This window comes from Antechinus flavipes, chromosome 3 (genome assembly GCF_016432865.1).
Source record: "Antechinus flavipes isolate AdamAnt ecotype Samford, QLD, Australia chromosome 3, AdamAnt_v2, whole genome shotgun sequence".
Classification (NCBI taxonomy): domain Eukaryota; kingdom Metazoa; phylum Chordata; class Mammalia; order Dasyuromorphia; family Dasyuridae; genus Antechinus; species Antechinus flavipes.
In genome coordinates this window covers 277,234,902-277,252,458 of record NC_067400.1, presented here as the reverse complement: position 1 = coordinate 277,252,458, position 17,557 = coordinate 277,234,902, and positions in this window count along the sequence as shown.

The following is a 17,557-nucleotide window of genomic DNA, read 5'->3' as shown; positions in this document are numbered from 1 at the left end:
TTGCTTGCCATCTTGGGGAGGGGGTGGAGGGAGGGAGGGGAAAAATCGGAATAGAAGTGAATGCAAGGGATAATGTTGTAAAAAAATTACCTTGGCATGAGTTCTATCAATAAAAAGTTATTAAAAAAAAAAAAAAGGAGAGAAGATATCTGTTGGAATCCTTACTAATTGCTAACTAATTAGAGTTGATCTAATCTTACAAGAAGATTTTGGCCAGAACCTGAAACAAGGTACTAAGTAGAACCAATTATTGTGTTCACACCTTTACTCATTGGAGTTCACAAGTATGCCAGCTTCACAAAGTAAACTTTCTAACTTCAAGGGAGTTCACACCTCCCTTAAAGCTCTTTGGACCAGAGAGCACTATGGGAGAAAACCCATAATCCCATTCTCTCAGAAGATTCACATATAAGGCGAGACAGCCATTCCAGAATACATTTTTTCCTCTTGGCTGTCTGGTGGCAGAAGAGAGTTCAGCTGGACTCGAGAGGAGCGACTCTGGTGGCAGACAAAGGGTTTTCAGAGGATAAAGCTATGAGTGAGAGTTCAGTGGACAACCAGATTCATCTTCATCTCACACCACTGTAGTTGGTGCCTGGGCTCCCCAGAAGGAGACAAGAGAGACATTCCATCTCTGTGTTGGTTGGAGGCTGAAGAAAACAGAGGCAGAGGCGAAGGACAGAACCTTTGGATTTGGAGATATTCGGAGAGGTCTAAGCCTCTAAACCAGCTGTGCTTTGAGAAGAACAAGAACTCCAACATTTGAACTCATAACAGATATTCTTGAAACTTGTCAAGAAAGGTCTGTTTTTGCTCGAGGGTAGGGATGGTTTTAGATCAGGCGCAGGCTGAGGGCAGCAGGGGCAGGGAGAGCACGGGAGCAGGCCAGAGAGGGGTTGGGTTGTGATCTCAGCCGTCTCTGCCGGGGGAGCTTTGCTACAAGATTGGATACTTTGCCCTGGCAGCACGCCAGCAGCCCAGCAGAGAAGCTAAAAACACCTGGGGTGAAGAATACAACCCCAAACAGCTGAAGTCTCTTGGGACCTGGCCACCCCTCCCCCACAGTGTCTCAGCACGCTCTTGGATCTCAGAGCGCAGGCGCAGCATTCCTGCTAGTGCCTCGCTGCTGCCCCCCGCAGTCTGTAGAGGAAGCTCGGTAACACCACCCAGCCCCTCCCTCAAAAAACCAGACCCCATTTAGGGTTTTTTTTTTCTTTTTTTTCTTTGCTAGTTTGTCTTTGATTCTTTGACAAAATGAGCAAAAAATTGAAGAGGACTTTAACCCTTGACAGCTTCTATACAGATAGAGAGCAGACTCTAAACCCTGAGGAGACTAAAAACAGACTATCTCCAGGTGAATCCCCAAAGGAGGAGATCATTTGTTCCTCAGCACAGATGAACCTCATAGAAGAATTTAAAATGGTTCTCACAAGGGAGCTAGAAGAAAAATGTGAAAAAGAGAGGGAGGCTTGGCAAGAGAGTCTGGAGAAGTCATCCCACTCATTTAAAGACAGAGTGGATAAAGAAATAAAATCCTTGAAAAATGGGATTAGTGACCTGGAAACAGAAAATAGCTTTCTAAAAAACAAAATTGGAAAAATGGAAAAAAAAATTCCATAGAACAAAAGAACTCAATTGGACAATTAGAAAAAGATTTTTAAAAAGTGAGTGAAGAAAATACTTCATTGAAAATCAGAATCGAACAAATAGAATTGAATGACTCGAGGAGACAAGAAGAATCAGTCAAGCAAATCCAAAAAAATCAAACAATGGAAAAGAATGTGAAATAGCTTCTTGGGAAAATAACAGACCTGGAAAACAGATCCAGGAGAGACAATCTGAGAATCATTGGATTCCCAGAAAAGCATGATGAATACAAGAACCTGGACACTATTTTCCAGGAAATTATCAAAGAGAACTGCCCAGAAGTCATAGAAACAGAGGGTAAAATAGACATTGAAAGAATTCATCGATCACCTACTGAAAGGGATTCTAAAATCAAAACACCAAGGAATATAGTGGCCAAATGCCAGAACCCTCAGACAAAGGGATAAATACTGCGAGCAGCTAGAAAAACCCAATTCAAGTATCAAGGAGCCACAATAAGGATCACCCAGGATCTAGCAGCATCCACATTACAGGATCGAAGGGCCTGGAATATGATATTCTGAAAGGCTAAGGAACTTGGTATGCAACCAAAAATAACTTACCCAGCTAGAATGAGCATCTTTTTCCAGAGAAGAAGATGGACATTCAACAAAGTAAGCAAATTTCACCTATTTTTGATTCTGTCAATATAAAGTTATTATTAAATAAAAGAAAAAAGAAAAAAAGAAAATGATGTCCTTATCAAAGAAATAGAAATGGTATTAAAGAGAATGAAGATAGGACAGTTATTTGTTTGGGGAGAGTGTATGCAAATGATAACCATACTTGGAGAAAAAACACTTTTCAGAGCACCAAGGAGGCTATATACTGAAAAAAAAAATCAATAACTGACAAAATATTTATCTTCTCACATTTATCTAAGAATTTATTTTTTTTTAATTTTAATATCTTTTTATTGATAGAACACATGCCAGGGTAATTTTTTACAGCATTATCCCTTGCATTCACTTCTTTTCCAATTTTTCTCCTCCCTCCCTCCACCCCTTCCCCCAGATGGCAAGCAGTCCTTTACATGTTGAATAGGTTACAGTATATCCTGGATACAATGTATGTGTGCAGAAGCAAACAGTTTTCTTGTTGCACAGGGAGAATTGAATTCAGAAGGTATAAATAACCCGGGAAGAAAAACAAAAATGCAAGCAGTTTATATTCATTTCCCAGTGTTCTTTCTCTGGGTGTAGCTGCTTCTGTCCATCTTTGATCAATTAAGGCTCTCTTTATCGAAGAGATCCACTTCCATCAGAATACATCCTCAAACAGTATCATTGTTGAGGTATATGATGATCTCCTGGTACTGCTCATTTCACTCAGCATCAGTTCATGTAAGTCTCGCCAGTCCTCTCTGTATTCATCCTGCTGGTCATTCCTTACAGAGCAATAATATTCCATAACATTCATATACCACAATTTGCCCAGCCATTCTCCAATTGATGGGCATCCATTCATTTTCCAGCTTCTAGCCACTACAAACAGGGCTGCCACAAACATTTTGGCACATACAGGTCCCTTTCCTTTCTTTAGTATCTCTTTGGGGTATAAGCCCAGTAGAAACACTGCTGGATAAGAATTTAATTTGATTAACATGAACACAATATAAGAACATGAACACAAAATAAAAAATATGTTTCATGTTAGTAACTAATTTAGTATTATATATCCATAATCATATTAATGGATAGCATTGCTATAGTTGCATTAAGTCCTAGAATATTGCACAAAAAGATTAAAATATGTTGCTGTGGAGAGGTAAATAGATGAAAAATTGTATTGCACAGAATATGACATATATTTGAATGTATAGCCTAAATATGTCTTCTGGCATAGATAGATAGATAGACAGACAGACAGACAGACAGATAGATAGATAGATAATTTGGGAAGAAGAACAGGAAGAATTTGTACCAGCATTTTAAAAAGTAAAATAATGTGCCATATTGTTCCTTTAAGGTTAAAAACCTGTTTTCATAATCTCAATATTCCAACAAAAACAAAGGCCTACCTTTTAATATTAATATTCTGCAGTTTTTGCTGTATGAAAATATGACATAGGACACAACAACCTTTGAAGAATTAAAAAAAAACAAACCTCACATGAGGGAACTGGAGACAATCATGGTGAAGATAAGTTTCTGTACAGAAAAACGAAAACAAGAACAGAAATAAAAATGTAATTAAGAAACTATATGGAATTTTCAATGGTGGAATCAAGACAGCAAAGTAGAGAAAACGATCAGCAAACTTAACATTTCCCTTTAAAAAAGACTTCAAAGGAAACTTTGTAATAGCAGAGACACCAAAAGTTCAGGGTGAGAAATTTTATAAGTTCAAGAAAACGTATGAGGATAGATGAGAGTTTTATGACAGAGTTCATATGGATGTAACACCTGTGATAAAAATAGGAAGTGATGGTAAACAAGCAGCAGCTTCAACAGCTCTCAAGCCAGAACTGGTGAAGAAAACTCATGATTGGTCAGAATGAAATTACAAGAGATTTCTGTGCTAACAGTTGATACTAGCAGTGGATGCAAAACTGGAATCTATTTGGCAGACACATTGATTATATCCACTTATGCATCAATGTTCAAATATGGTTAAGGAACATTTTTAAGAAATATGAAGCAAAGTCCCCAAGAGAAAAAAATATTGTTTTCAGCAATCCATGATTAGGGATTCTTTGGGATAATATTGATTGCCCACCTAAAGATCATCAGCCTTTCCTAGGTTACTGCTAAAGACCAGGTCAAGTAAAGCAATTAACATACATATCCCCAGATCATACTATCTTGGAAGGACTAAAAACTTTCAAAGACCCAGAATGATCTCTGAAAATAGCAGTTTGAAAAAGCCTGAAAGCTAGACTAGTGCCTCTTCCTTCATCTCCTATCAGGAACAGAACACAGCTTTAACATAAATTCAAAGTGTAGAAATATTCTGGGAAGTGAAAAAAACCCAATTTTAAATACTATAAAAACAGACTATGATGACAGGGAAGCTCAAAAAATGATCTCACAAGACAATATTGCATTCAAAACAGTAAAAAGAAAGCCTCAAAAGTAAAACAAAATGAATTGGATACAAATCTAATAAAAATTGCTGGAAGAGCAAAAATAAATCAAAATTGAATAAAAATGATAGAGGAAAAAAAAAGGTAACAAAATAAGAGCAAGGAAAGAACATTATGAATAGATATTTGAAAGCTTGGCAGAAGAAGCATAAAAATTACTGAAGAAAATAACACCTTAAAAACCAGAATTGGTCAAATAGAATTAGAAATACAAAAGTTCATAGAAAATAATAATTCCTTCAAAATTAGAATTTGGCAAGTGGAAGGTTATGATTCCATTGGACATCAGGAAACAATAAACAAACTCAAAGGAACGAAAAAATATAAGAAAATCAAAACTCTTTTTATCAGAAAAACAGTTTGCTGAACAAAATAGATTGAGGAGAGATAATTTAAGAATTCTGAGACTATTTGAAAGTTATGTTCACAGAAAGAGCTTAGATATCATTTTTCAAAAATTATATATATACCCATATATAATATAATCAGAGGATTAAATAGAATTCAGCAATGACCACCTGAGAGATAACTCAAAAGACAAACTTGCAGAAATACTGCAACCAAAAATCAGAATTCACATTTCAAAGAGAAAATATATCAGGAAGTAAGAAAGAAATCATTCAAATATCAGAGACCCAGAGTCAGGATCATATAAGATTTACTGCATTAAAGAAAAATACTTCTTAGAATATGATATTCTAAAACAGGGCTTTTTGAACTTTTCCCACTGTTAACCCTTTTCACCTGAGCAATTTTTATGCAACATTGAGTATAGAGGTATATAAACTAGGTACATAGATCTAACAATTTGCTCATAATAGACTGTAACTTCATGACCCTCTGGGTATGGGATCATGATGTTCATTTTAAGAAATTCTGTTTTAGAAAACAAAAAAGATCGGATTATAACCAAGAATAAACTGCCCAGCAAATCTGAGTATAATCATTCTTAAGGAAAATGGAAATTTAATACATTAATGGAATTTCAAGCATTCCTGATGAAATGACCAGGATTCAGTAGAATATTTGACTTTCAAATAGAACAAAAACATGAAAAAGAAATCATAAGAGACTCCAAAAAGATTACATTATTTGCATCACAATATGGAAAGATGATACATATAATTTGTCAGAATTTTATCATTACTAATGCAGTGAGGCCAATTCCATATAAACAGAGGATTTGGGGGTCAATTGTATTAGTTAAGATGGCATAAAAATACATGGGCAAGAAAAGAGAATGTTTTCTAGAAGAGGAAAAGTAGAGAAAAGTGGGGGGAATTATGTCACATAAAAGAAGTACACAGAACAGAACTTTTTTATTGTGGAGAGAAAATTGGGGAGCAGCACTTGAACCTCACTTTCATCTAAATATGTTCAAAGGGGAAAAGTGCACACACATATATACACAATTAAGTATGAAAATCTATCTTACCCAACATGCAAGTAGAAGAAAATAAATAGAATAAGACAAAGGGAGATAGTGATAAAAGGGAGGGTACATAAAGAAAGGCAGTAGTCAGAAAGAAAAAAAAAAACAGGCAGAAGAGGAAGAGGATAAAAAAGTGACTAATAAATAGAAGAAAATAGAATGGATGAAAATATATAGTTTTTTTTTAAAATAATTCTTTAGATTATACATGTACATTCATTTTTTAAAACAAATTTCCATGTTGGAAGAAAAAAAATAAGAATGAAAAGGAAAAGCTATTAAAAAAACAAGGTGAAAAATATGCTTTGATTGCATTCAGTTCCATCTAGAGTTTATTGGAACTAATTTGAATCACTAAAATGCAGGGAACAGTTATGTTTGTCACAGTTCATCATCACACAATCTTGCTCTTGCTGTATAATGTGTGCTGTTTTCCTGGTTTTCCATGCTTCATTCATTTTCTGGACAGATCAGTCCTTCCAGGATTATATGAAATCATCCTATTTATTATCGCTTATACAACAATAAAATTCTATTACTTGACTGTCACAGCTCATTCATCCATTCTCTAATTAATGATCATCTAGTCATTTTCTAATTATTTGCCATCGCAAATAGAGCTGCTACAAACATTTTTGCACATGCAGTCTCTTTTTCCTCTTTAATGGTCTCCTTGGGATACAGACCCAGTGCTGAATCTAAGGGTGTGCAAGTTTAATAGTCCTTGGGAATAATTCCAAATTGCTTGTCAGAATGTTTGGATAAGTTCACAATTTCACCTACAAGACATTAATGTCTCAGTTTTCCTACATGCCCGTCAAATTTAGCTTTCATTTTAGCCAAAATCTGATAAGTTTGAGGTGATACTTCAGAATTATTCTAATTTACATTTCTCTAATCAATACCAATTAAGACTATTTTTTTCATCTGATTAAATATGAATCTAATGTCTTTATCTGAAAACTGTCTATTCATACCTTTGACTATATAGAAATTTGGGAATGACTTGTATTCTTATAAATTTGATGCTGTTCTCTATTTTTTTTTTTTAAATTAGAAACATTTGTTTAAAAAATTGTTTCCTGGATTTCTGCTTCCGTTCAAATCTTGGCTGCATTGGTTTTGTTTGCATAAAAACTTTTTTTAATTTAATTTAATCAAAATTATCAATTTTGTATTTTATAATGTTCTCCATTTCTTCTTTGGTCATAAATCATTTCCTTCTCCAATGATCCAACAGTCAAACTATCCCTTGCTTTACTAATTTGCTTATAGTATCATCTTTTCTTCCTAAATCATGCATACACTTTGCCCTCATGTTGGCATATGATATAAAATGTTGGCTTATGTCAAATTTCTGACATACTACTTTCCAATGTTCCTAGCAATTTTTATCCCATTTCTTCTCCCAGAAACTGTAGTCTCTGGCTTTTTCAAACAGCATATTACTATAGTCATAAAATACCATGCTAATGTATTCCACTGATCCACCATTCGAGTGCTTAACCAGGAGCAAATAGTGTTGATGACCACTTTTTAATAATAGAGTTTTAGATATGATATAGATAGGCCACCTTCCTTTATGTTTTTTCCTTTAAATTCCCTTGATATTCTTGACTAGTTTTTCCAGATGAATTTTGGTATTTTTTTTCTACTCATAAAATTAATTTTGGCAGTTTTATTGGCATGACATTGAATAAGTAAACTAATTTAGGTATAACTCCAAGTTTTATTATGTTATCTTGGCCTAACTCTGAGCAATTGATATTTTTCTAATTGTTTTGATCTGATTTTTTTTTGTGTGTGAAAAATGTTTAATAATTGTTTTAATATAGTCGCTAGGTTTGTCTTGGCATGTAGACACTCAAATGTATTATATTGCCTACATTATTTTAAATATAATTTCTCTTTCTATTTCTTGCTGCTGGACTTTGTTAGTAAGATATAGAACTGCTGTTGATTTAATTTGGGTCTATTTTATATTCTGCAACTTTGCTAAAGTTAATTCTTTCATCTGGTTTTAATTAATTTTATATGATTCTCTAAGTTTATCATCATATCACTTACAAAGTTATAGTTTTGTTTCCTAATCACCTACTGTAATTCATTCAATTTCTACTTCTTTTCTTATTACTAAAGCTAACATTTCTAGTGCAATATTGTATAAGAGTGTTGATAATAGGCAACCTTGTTTCACCCATGATATTACTGGGAATGCTTCTAGGTTATCACCATTACATATAAAGTTTTTTTGATGTTTTTAGATAGATGCTGTTTATTATTTTAAGGAAAACTCAGCATATTTCTATGCTCTTCATTTTTTAATAGGAATGGGTACTGTATTTTGTCAAAAGCTTTTTCCACATCAATTAAGATAATTATATGTTTTCTGTTAATTTGGTTATTGACATGGTAAATTATGCCAACAGTTTTCCTAACATTGAACAAACCCTATGTTCTTGTTATAAATCCTACAGTATCATATTGTATTATCCTGAATTTATCTTGTTGTAGTATTTGTGTTTTGTTTTCTGTAAAACCAACTCTTAATTTTATTTATTAGTAAAATAGTTTTTTCTTTCAATTTTATTGATCTCTCCTTTGATTTTAAAAGTTCTACTTCTTAATTTAATGGGAGGGAGCTTTAATTTATTTTTTCCCTAGTTATTTTGGTTGCATGCCCAATTCACTGATTTTTTTTTCCTTCATTATCTTTAAGAACTGTTTTGGTGGGGCAGCTAGGTGGTGCAGTGGATAGAGCACTAGCCTTGAAGGCAGGATGACCTGAGTTCAAATTTGGCTTCAGATATTTAACATTTTCTAGTTGTGTGACCCTGGGCAAGTCATCTAACCCCAATTGCCTCAGCAAAAACAAAAATGTTACCTTGTAACATTATTGCCATTATCTTAGGTAAAATTATCCATTTTTTCCTACGATTTGTTATCCAACTCACTAATTCCTTAGATTTAGAGTATTTTAATTTCAAATAGTTTTAATGTATCTTTCTCTAGCCCTTTATTATGTGTATTTTTTTTTTTTGCATCATAATTTGAACATTATGCATTGGATTACCTGCTGTCTATTTCCCTTCTTATTTATTCTTCTTTGGTAATTTCTTCTTCTCTTTTCCATTTTGTCTATCCTCAGCAGTGTTTTGCTGATGGCCAACTCTCCCTCAATTGGTCCTCCCTTCTAATATGGATCATACCTTCTCTTAACCCTTTCTCTTTCTGTTTCTGCCCTCACTTCTATCTTTTCCTCAACTTTCTTTCCCCTTTCTCCTCCCACTTCCTCATAAAGCAATATAAATTTCAAAATCCAAATGATTGTTCTTCCTTTGTTGAGCCAAATCTGATAAATCTTAATTTTATTTCTTCATACAATGCTTGTTTCCTCCCTTTCCCACATATATTATACTACATTTTTTTGTGCCTCTTCATTTGATTATCTCTCCTTTCTTCTTCTTAGTACAATTCATGTTCTATCCTTTAATGGCTTTTGTTTTTAAATATCATCACATCAGAGTTACATTATAACCTGCGTATGCATATTTCTTCAAACTGTCCTAATAAAAAGATACAATTCTCAAGAGTTATAAATATCATCTTTCCATGTAGGAGTGTAAACAAATTAACCTTTTAATAATGTTATTTTTTTTCTTTCCTGTTTACCATTTTATGCTTCTCTTGAGTCTTGTATGTGAAAATAAAATTATCTATTTAGTTCTAGTCTTTTCATTATAAATGATTTAAAGTCTCTATATTATTGATGGTCCATCACTTGCCCTGAAAAATTATGCTTAGTATCACTGGTACTTTATTCTGTATTGCAGTCTAAGGTATTTTGCCATCTGCGATATATTATTCTCATCCCTCCAATTTTTTATGGTAGAACTTGCCAAATTCTGGGTAATCCTGGCATTTTTATGACATCTTCTAGTGTTTTCTTCTTGAACTTCTGGTTTTGATATTTTGCTAAAATATGTCTTGGAATTATCTTTGTGAGATCTGTTTCAAGAGTTGATGAGTGGAGAGACTTCTGGAGAGGAGCCAAGATGTCAGAGTTAAGTCAAGAAGCTGCTCAATATCTCTCAGTTTTCCATTAAAAAAGATGAAAAAAGCCTCTAAATGGTCTGATGGAAGGAAACCACTCTCTAGCTCAAACTAGATTGAAAAAACTTTAAGATAGTTAAGTCTCATTGGGGTGAAAAGGGTGTTCAGTCCAACTCAGATAGACTTGGGAAAATCCAATGAGAGGGTCTTAATCACCAAAAATCAGCAACTGACACCCTTAGCTATAGCCCAGTAGAGGAACGGATCAGTGGGGAAGTTTCCAGTCCTAGCTCAGAAATCAAACTCTGGGAAATCAGACTGTTTCCTAAAAAACAGTCAGCAAAGCCAAACACAAAGGACCCCTGTGCTCAAAGACAAGCCTCAGAGTTGCACAGAAAGTTTGGGACAGAGCCCCTTTTACTCAGGAGCAGAGCTACATGATAAATGTAAAAAAGAGGAAATGACAAAAGAAAAGGAAAGAAAATGAGCAAGAAACAAAAAGAACTTTGACCATACTGGTCAAGCTATAGGTAACAGGGAAGACCAAAACATCAACTCAGATGAAGATAGAATGTTCACAAAGGAAATCTCACAGAGTGATAAGAATTGGTCTCAAGCCCAAGGAGGCTTTTTAAAAGTGCTTGTAAAAGACTATAATAGGCAAATAAGAAAGGTAAAAGAAAAAAAATGGAAAAAGAAATGAGAGATATGCAAGAGAGAGTCAACATCTTAGAAAAAAGGAAAAAGGACTAAAGAAAATAACTTTAAACATACAATTAGCCAAATCAAAGAATCCCCTGAAGAAAACAACACCTTCAATAGTAGAATTAAATAAAAGATCGATTCAAAAGCTAACTAAAAGAAATCACACACAAAAAAAAAACCTGGAATGGGACAAATAGACACGTATGACTTTATGACAGAACAAGAGTCAAAGAAACAAACTTTTTAGAATGAAACAATGGAAGAAAATGTGAAATACTTAATTAGAAAAACAGTCAACCTGGAAAATAGATCCAGAAGAAAAAAAATTAAAATTATTGGCCTACCCAGAAGAAGAGCCTGGATAGTATTCTTCAAGACATCATAAAGGAAAACTACCCTGATATAGTAGAAAAAAAAAAGGGGGGGGAAATACTTATGAATGAATCCATAGATGACTTTCATAAAGAGACACTATAAGGAAAACCCCAAGGAACATTGTTGTGAAAGTGCAGAACTACAATCTCAAGGAAAAAAAAAACTACTGCAAGCTATGAGACAAAAATAAATCAAATATCAAGGAGCAGCAGTCAGAATTAACCAGGATCTGGCAGATTTTACAATAAAGAATAAGAGGGCTTGGAATACCATATACCTAAAAACAAAGACCTAGGGTTCCAACCAAGAAATAACTACCCAGCAAAACTCTGCACCATCTTACAGAAGAAATGATGGTTCTTCAATGAAGTAAGAGACTGTCAATCCTTTCTATTGAAAAAAAAAAAAAAAAACAGAACCAAACAGAAAAATTAATCTACAAACACAGAACTCAAGAGAAGCATGGGAAAGTAAACCAGGGGAAAAATATATATATATATATATATATATATATATATAAATATATATATATATATAATAAAAGTGCTTGTAAAAGACTATAATAGGCAAATAAGAAAGGTAAAAGAAAAAAAATGGAAAAAGAAATGAGAGATATGCAAGAGAGAGTCAACATCTTAGAAAAAAGGAAAAAGGACTAAAGAAAATAACTTTAAACATACAATTAGCCAAATCAAAGAATCCCCTGAAGAAAACAACACCTTCAATAGTAGAATTAAATAAAAGATCGATTCAAAAGCTAACTAAAAGAAATCACACACACATCGCTTTTGACTCTGAGACTGAATAGCACAACCATTCAGATGGGTATAACAGTATACAGAAGTAGAAGGGAAAGGGGGAAAAAAAGGAAAGGACAGGATTGAAGGATGGATAGAAACATTAGGAGGAAAAAAGGTAAGAGAAGAGGGATAGGTGTGATAGAAGATAAGATAGTGAATGAGGTGGGTCAAAAAAAAAAAAGACTACTTAAGGACAGGGAGAAAAACAAAAATACATATAGGGACAAAATAGGATAGAGGAAAATACAGATCTGGTGAACATAATTGAATATGAGTGGCATGAACTCTCCCATATAATGGAAGGAAATAGCAGAGATGATCAAAAAACAATGTATTATTTACCAAAAAAACAAAAAACAAAAACAAAAACAAAAAAAAAAAAAAACGACACAGAAAGACATACAGGGTAAAAGCAAAAGACTGAAGTTGAATTTATTTTGCTTCTGCTGAAGTAAAAAGAAGCAGCTGTACAAATTCTGAGCTCAGATTAAAAAAAAAGTAAAACTTGATCTAATTAAAAGAGATGAAGCAGGAAAGTACCTCTTGATCAAGGGAACTGCAAATGATGAAATAGTAATGATACTAAATGTATATGCAGCAAATGGTAGAAGAACCAAATTACAAGACAAGATTTTAAGCAAGTTAAAAGAAGAAATAGCTAAAGTATACTAGTGCAGGACTTCAAACTTCCTTTCTCAAAATCAGACAAACATAAAATACAAGATAGACAAGAATGAAACTAGGGAGGTTATTGGATGCTAGAAAAGTAGATATGATAGACTTTTGAAGAAAGTTAGAGACAAAAAAGAATACACCTTTTTTTCTTAAAAGTGCATGACACATGCACAAAAATTGAGCATGTTTTAGGGCATTAAAAACTACACAAACATGCAGAAAGGTGGAAATATCAAATGTTTCCTTTTCAGATTAAAATGAAATAAAAAATTTATTTAATAAAGGCCAGGAAAAGGTAGACTATAAACAAAAGGGAAATTAAATAATATATTTCTAAAAATGAGTGGGCCAAACAAAAACATCACAGAAACCACCCATAATTTCATCCAAGAGAATGACAAAAATGAGCAACATACAAAAACCTATGGGATGCAGGCAGAGCCGTTCTTAGTGGAAAATTTTATCTCTAAAGTGCTACATGAATAAAATAGAGAGGAGATAAATGAATTGGGCATGGAAAAAGAACAAATTAAAAACCCCAATTAAAAATAGTTTTAGAGATTCTAAAACTCAAAGGAGAGACTAATAAAAGAGACTAAGAAAAGTATTGGACTAATGAATAAAACTAAAAGTAGGTTTTATGAAAAAAAATTGATAAATATGTGATTAATTTGATTAGAAAATAGAAAGAAAAAACACAAATCCCCAGTATGAAATACAGAAAGTAATAATTTAACATCAATAACAAGGGAATTACAGTAATAATTAGAAGATATTTTGTCCAGATGTATGGCAACAAATATGAAAGTCTAACCAAAATGTTTGAATATTCAAATAAAAAAATATATAAATTGCCCAGATTAACTGAAAAGAAAATTTTAGAAGAAGAAATTGAAAAAAAAAAGTGAATTCACTAAGAAAAAATCTTCAGAGCTACATGGATTCAAAAGTGATTTTTACCAAACATTTAAAGAACAATGAATTCCAATACTATGTAGAATATTTTGAAAAATAGGAGTCCTGCCAAATTCTTTCTATGACAAATATATGTTACTGATACCTAAACTAGGAAGAGTCAAAACAAAGAAAGAAAATTATAGGCCGATCTCCCTAATGAATATTGATGTAATTTTTTACATAAAATATTAGCAAAAAGATCAATACAACTTATCAGCAAGATAACTATGACCAAGTGGAATTTATACCAGGAATGCAGAACTGGTTCAAAATCAGGATAACTATTACCATAATTGACCATATTAATTACAAAATCAAAATAAATAATATGATTATCTCAATACATGCAGAAAAAAAAAAAAAACTTTTTGACAAAATTCAGCAATCACCACTTCAGGGAGATCCTTTGTGCAAAAATCATAGGGATATTATTGTTAAATTTTGATACCCACAGATAAAAGAGAAAATAATATCAAGGATAGAACAAGGATGCCCCTTATTACCACTATTATTAACATTGTACTAGAACTGTTGGGTTAAGCAATAGGAAAAGAAAAAAAAAAGAATTAAGGGAATTAGAGCAGGCAATAAGGAAATACAATTAATATTCTTTGTAGATTCTATAATTGCTACAAAATAATTCAAAAATCTAATCAGAACTCATATATATATATATATATATATATATATATTTGCTGAGGCAATTGGGGTTAAGTGACTTACCCAGGGTTACACAGCTACGGAATGTTAAGTATCTGAGATCAGATCTGAACTCAGGGCCTCCTAACCTCAGGGCCTCCTGACCTCAGGGCTGGTGCTCTACTGCTCTATTCACTGCACCACCTAGCTGCCCCAATAATTTATATCTTTAGCAAAATTGAAGGATACAAAATAAACCCACAAATTACCAGTATTTCTATATATTATTTACAAAGCCCATCAGAAAAAAAGCAAAAAGAGAATTTCCATTTAAAATAATTGTAGACATAATAAAATACTGGGTGTCTACCTACCAAGGAAAACCTAATAAATATATGAACACAGCTACAAAAGAAATTATCAAACAAATAAAGTCAGATCTAAACAATTGGAAAATATTAATTGCTTATGATTAGACTGAGCTAACATAATAAAAATGAAAAATTTGACTAAATTGATCGAGTTGTTCAGATCGAGTTGCCATAGCAATCAAACACAAAACTTATTTTATAGATTGAAAAAAAAAATAACAAAATTCATCTGGAAGAAAAAAAAAAGTTCAACAATTTCAAGAGAATTAATGTAAAAAAAAAATTTTTTTAAAGGATGGTGGCTTAGTAGTACCCAACCTAAAGTTATATTATAAAACAATAGTCATCAAACTGTTTGTTACTGGCTATGCAATATAGTGGTGGGTCAATGGAGTAGATTAGATACACATGATGCAATAATCAAGATGTATAGTAATCTAGTATGTGATAAACCCACACTCTAGTTTCAGGGATATTTTCTCACTATTTGACAATAAATGCTGGGAAAACTGGAAAATAATATTTCAGAAATTCAGCATAGGCCTACTTCTCACATCCTTTACCAAAATGAATTTTAAATGGTATATAATTTGGGCATGAAGAATAATAAAATAGGCAAATTAGAAGAGCAAGGGATAGTTTGCCTATCAGATTTCTGGACAAAGGAGGAATTTATGAGCAAAGATGAACTGGAGAACTTTATGGAAAACAAAATGGACAACTTTGATTGCATTAATTTTTTAAAAATGCACAAACAAAACCCACAGAAAAAATATTAAAAGGCAAGAACAAAGCTGGAAAAAATCTTTCTGATAAAAATCTCGTTTCTAAAATATATGAAGAACCATGTCAAATTTATAAGAATACAAGTCACTTCCCAAATGATAAATGGTCAATGAATATGAATAGATGATTTTCATAGGATGAAATTAAAATCATCTATTTTCATATGAAAAAATCTCTAAATAACTACTGATTACAGAAATTCAAATTAAATTTGAATTAAAATTAAAATTAAAGAAATTCTACCTCACCTCTCAGATTGGTGACTAAACGAAAGGGAAAAGATAAATGATAAATGTTGGAGGGAATGTGAAAAAACTGGGAAATTAATTATTTGTTGGAATAGTTGTGAAATGATTCAGCCATTTTGAAGAGCAATTTGATAGCCAAAGGGCTATTAAACTTCATACTTTTTGACTCAGCAGTGATATTACTAGATCTGAATCCCACAGAAATCATAAAGAACGAAAAAATGACATGTACAAAAATGTTTGTAGCATCTCTCTTTGTGGTAGCAAAGAATTGGAAAATGACTAAATGTTCATCAATTGGAGAATGGCCAAATTAGTTGTGTCCTATGAAGATAATGGGATATTAATATTCTATAAAAATGAAGAACAACCTGATTTCTAAAAGGTTTGGAAATATTTAAAGGAACTGATGCTGAATGAAATAAGCAGAAGGAATACACTGTACATAATAACAATAAGTATTGTGATGATCAACCATGAAAGCCCTGATTCTTAGTGGGTTGGTGATACAAAACAATCTCAATAGACTTTGAAAAGAAAATGCCATCTGCATCCAGAAAAATAACTGTTGAAATTGAATGCAAATTCAAAATAAAAATGTTATATTCACTTTTATTTTTTTTCTCCCCTGTGTTTTTTTTTTCCTTTTGCTCTCATTTTTCTCTCACCATGATGCATAAAGCAACTTGTATTAAAAATAAATTAATTAAAAAGGGAAAAAAGGGAGTTGATCAATGCATTCTTTCAGTTATGAGTTTGTTCTCTTCTTTGATGGTTTCTTGAAGAATGTTATCCAGGTTCTTATTTTGATCACGCCTATTAGATAATAAATTAATTTTAAAACTGTCTCTTCTGTAACTTTTTCCCACATCAATTGTCCTTCCAATGAAGTATTTTACATTTTCTTCTACTATTCCATTCTTTTTTTGTTTGTTTGTTTGTTAGACTCATTCTTAATGTCTCATAGAGTCATTAGGTTCCATTTGCCCAGTTCTAGGTTTTAATAATTTTCTTCAGTTAGCTTTTGTTTCTTTTTTTATTTATTTAATTAATTCAAATTATTATTTTTATTATTGCAGCAGATATTTTTTGTTTTGGTCAATTGTATTTTTTAAGTATTTGCATTTCCTTTTCAAGTGGTTGACTCTTTCTTGCAGACCACTTATTTCTTTTCTTAATTTTATATTTTCTTCTGCTAATGAAAAACATAAAAAGAAAGATAGAAAAGAAAAATAAAGCAAAACAAATGACATTGTCATGTGTAAAGAAGGACATTAGAGAAGATTAAAAATATATAACAACAAATTACCAATTAAAGAAAATATATATAATAGTTGAATAAATTATATTCATGAGTGTCCACATTTTTCTTGCTTTTTTGTATTTTTTTTCTTTTATTCTCTGCTGTGTGCTTTTTTATTTTATTCTTTTTTCTCCTTTTATGCCCCCCACATTCTCCAAGCATGCTATAGTTAGACAGATAGATGTACACACACCCACACATACACACACACGTATACATAGATCTATATACACAAATACATAGAGCAACATGCATAAATATTTACATATACTCAGACACATACATATACAAACATTTACCCATATTTAAATATACATCTAAAACAATATTAGCATGAGTGACATATAATGATTTCTCCTTTCATTGAATCTTTAAGTTTGACATTGTTTTAATATAAATAATTATTAGACATGCTTTTTTTTTCTAATAGATGCCACTACAGATGCTTATAGTGTTTGTGTATAAATCTTTTTTTCCCCAT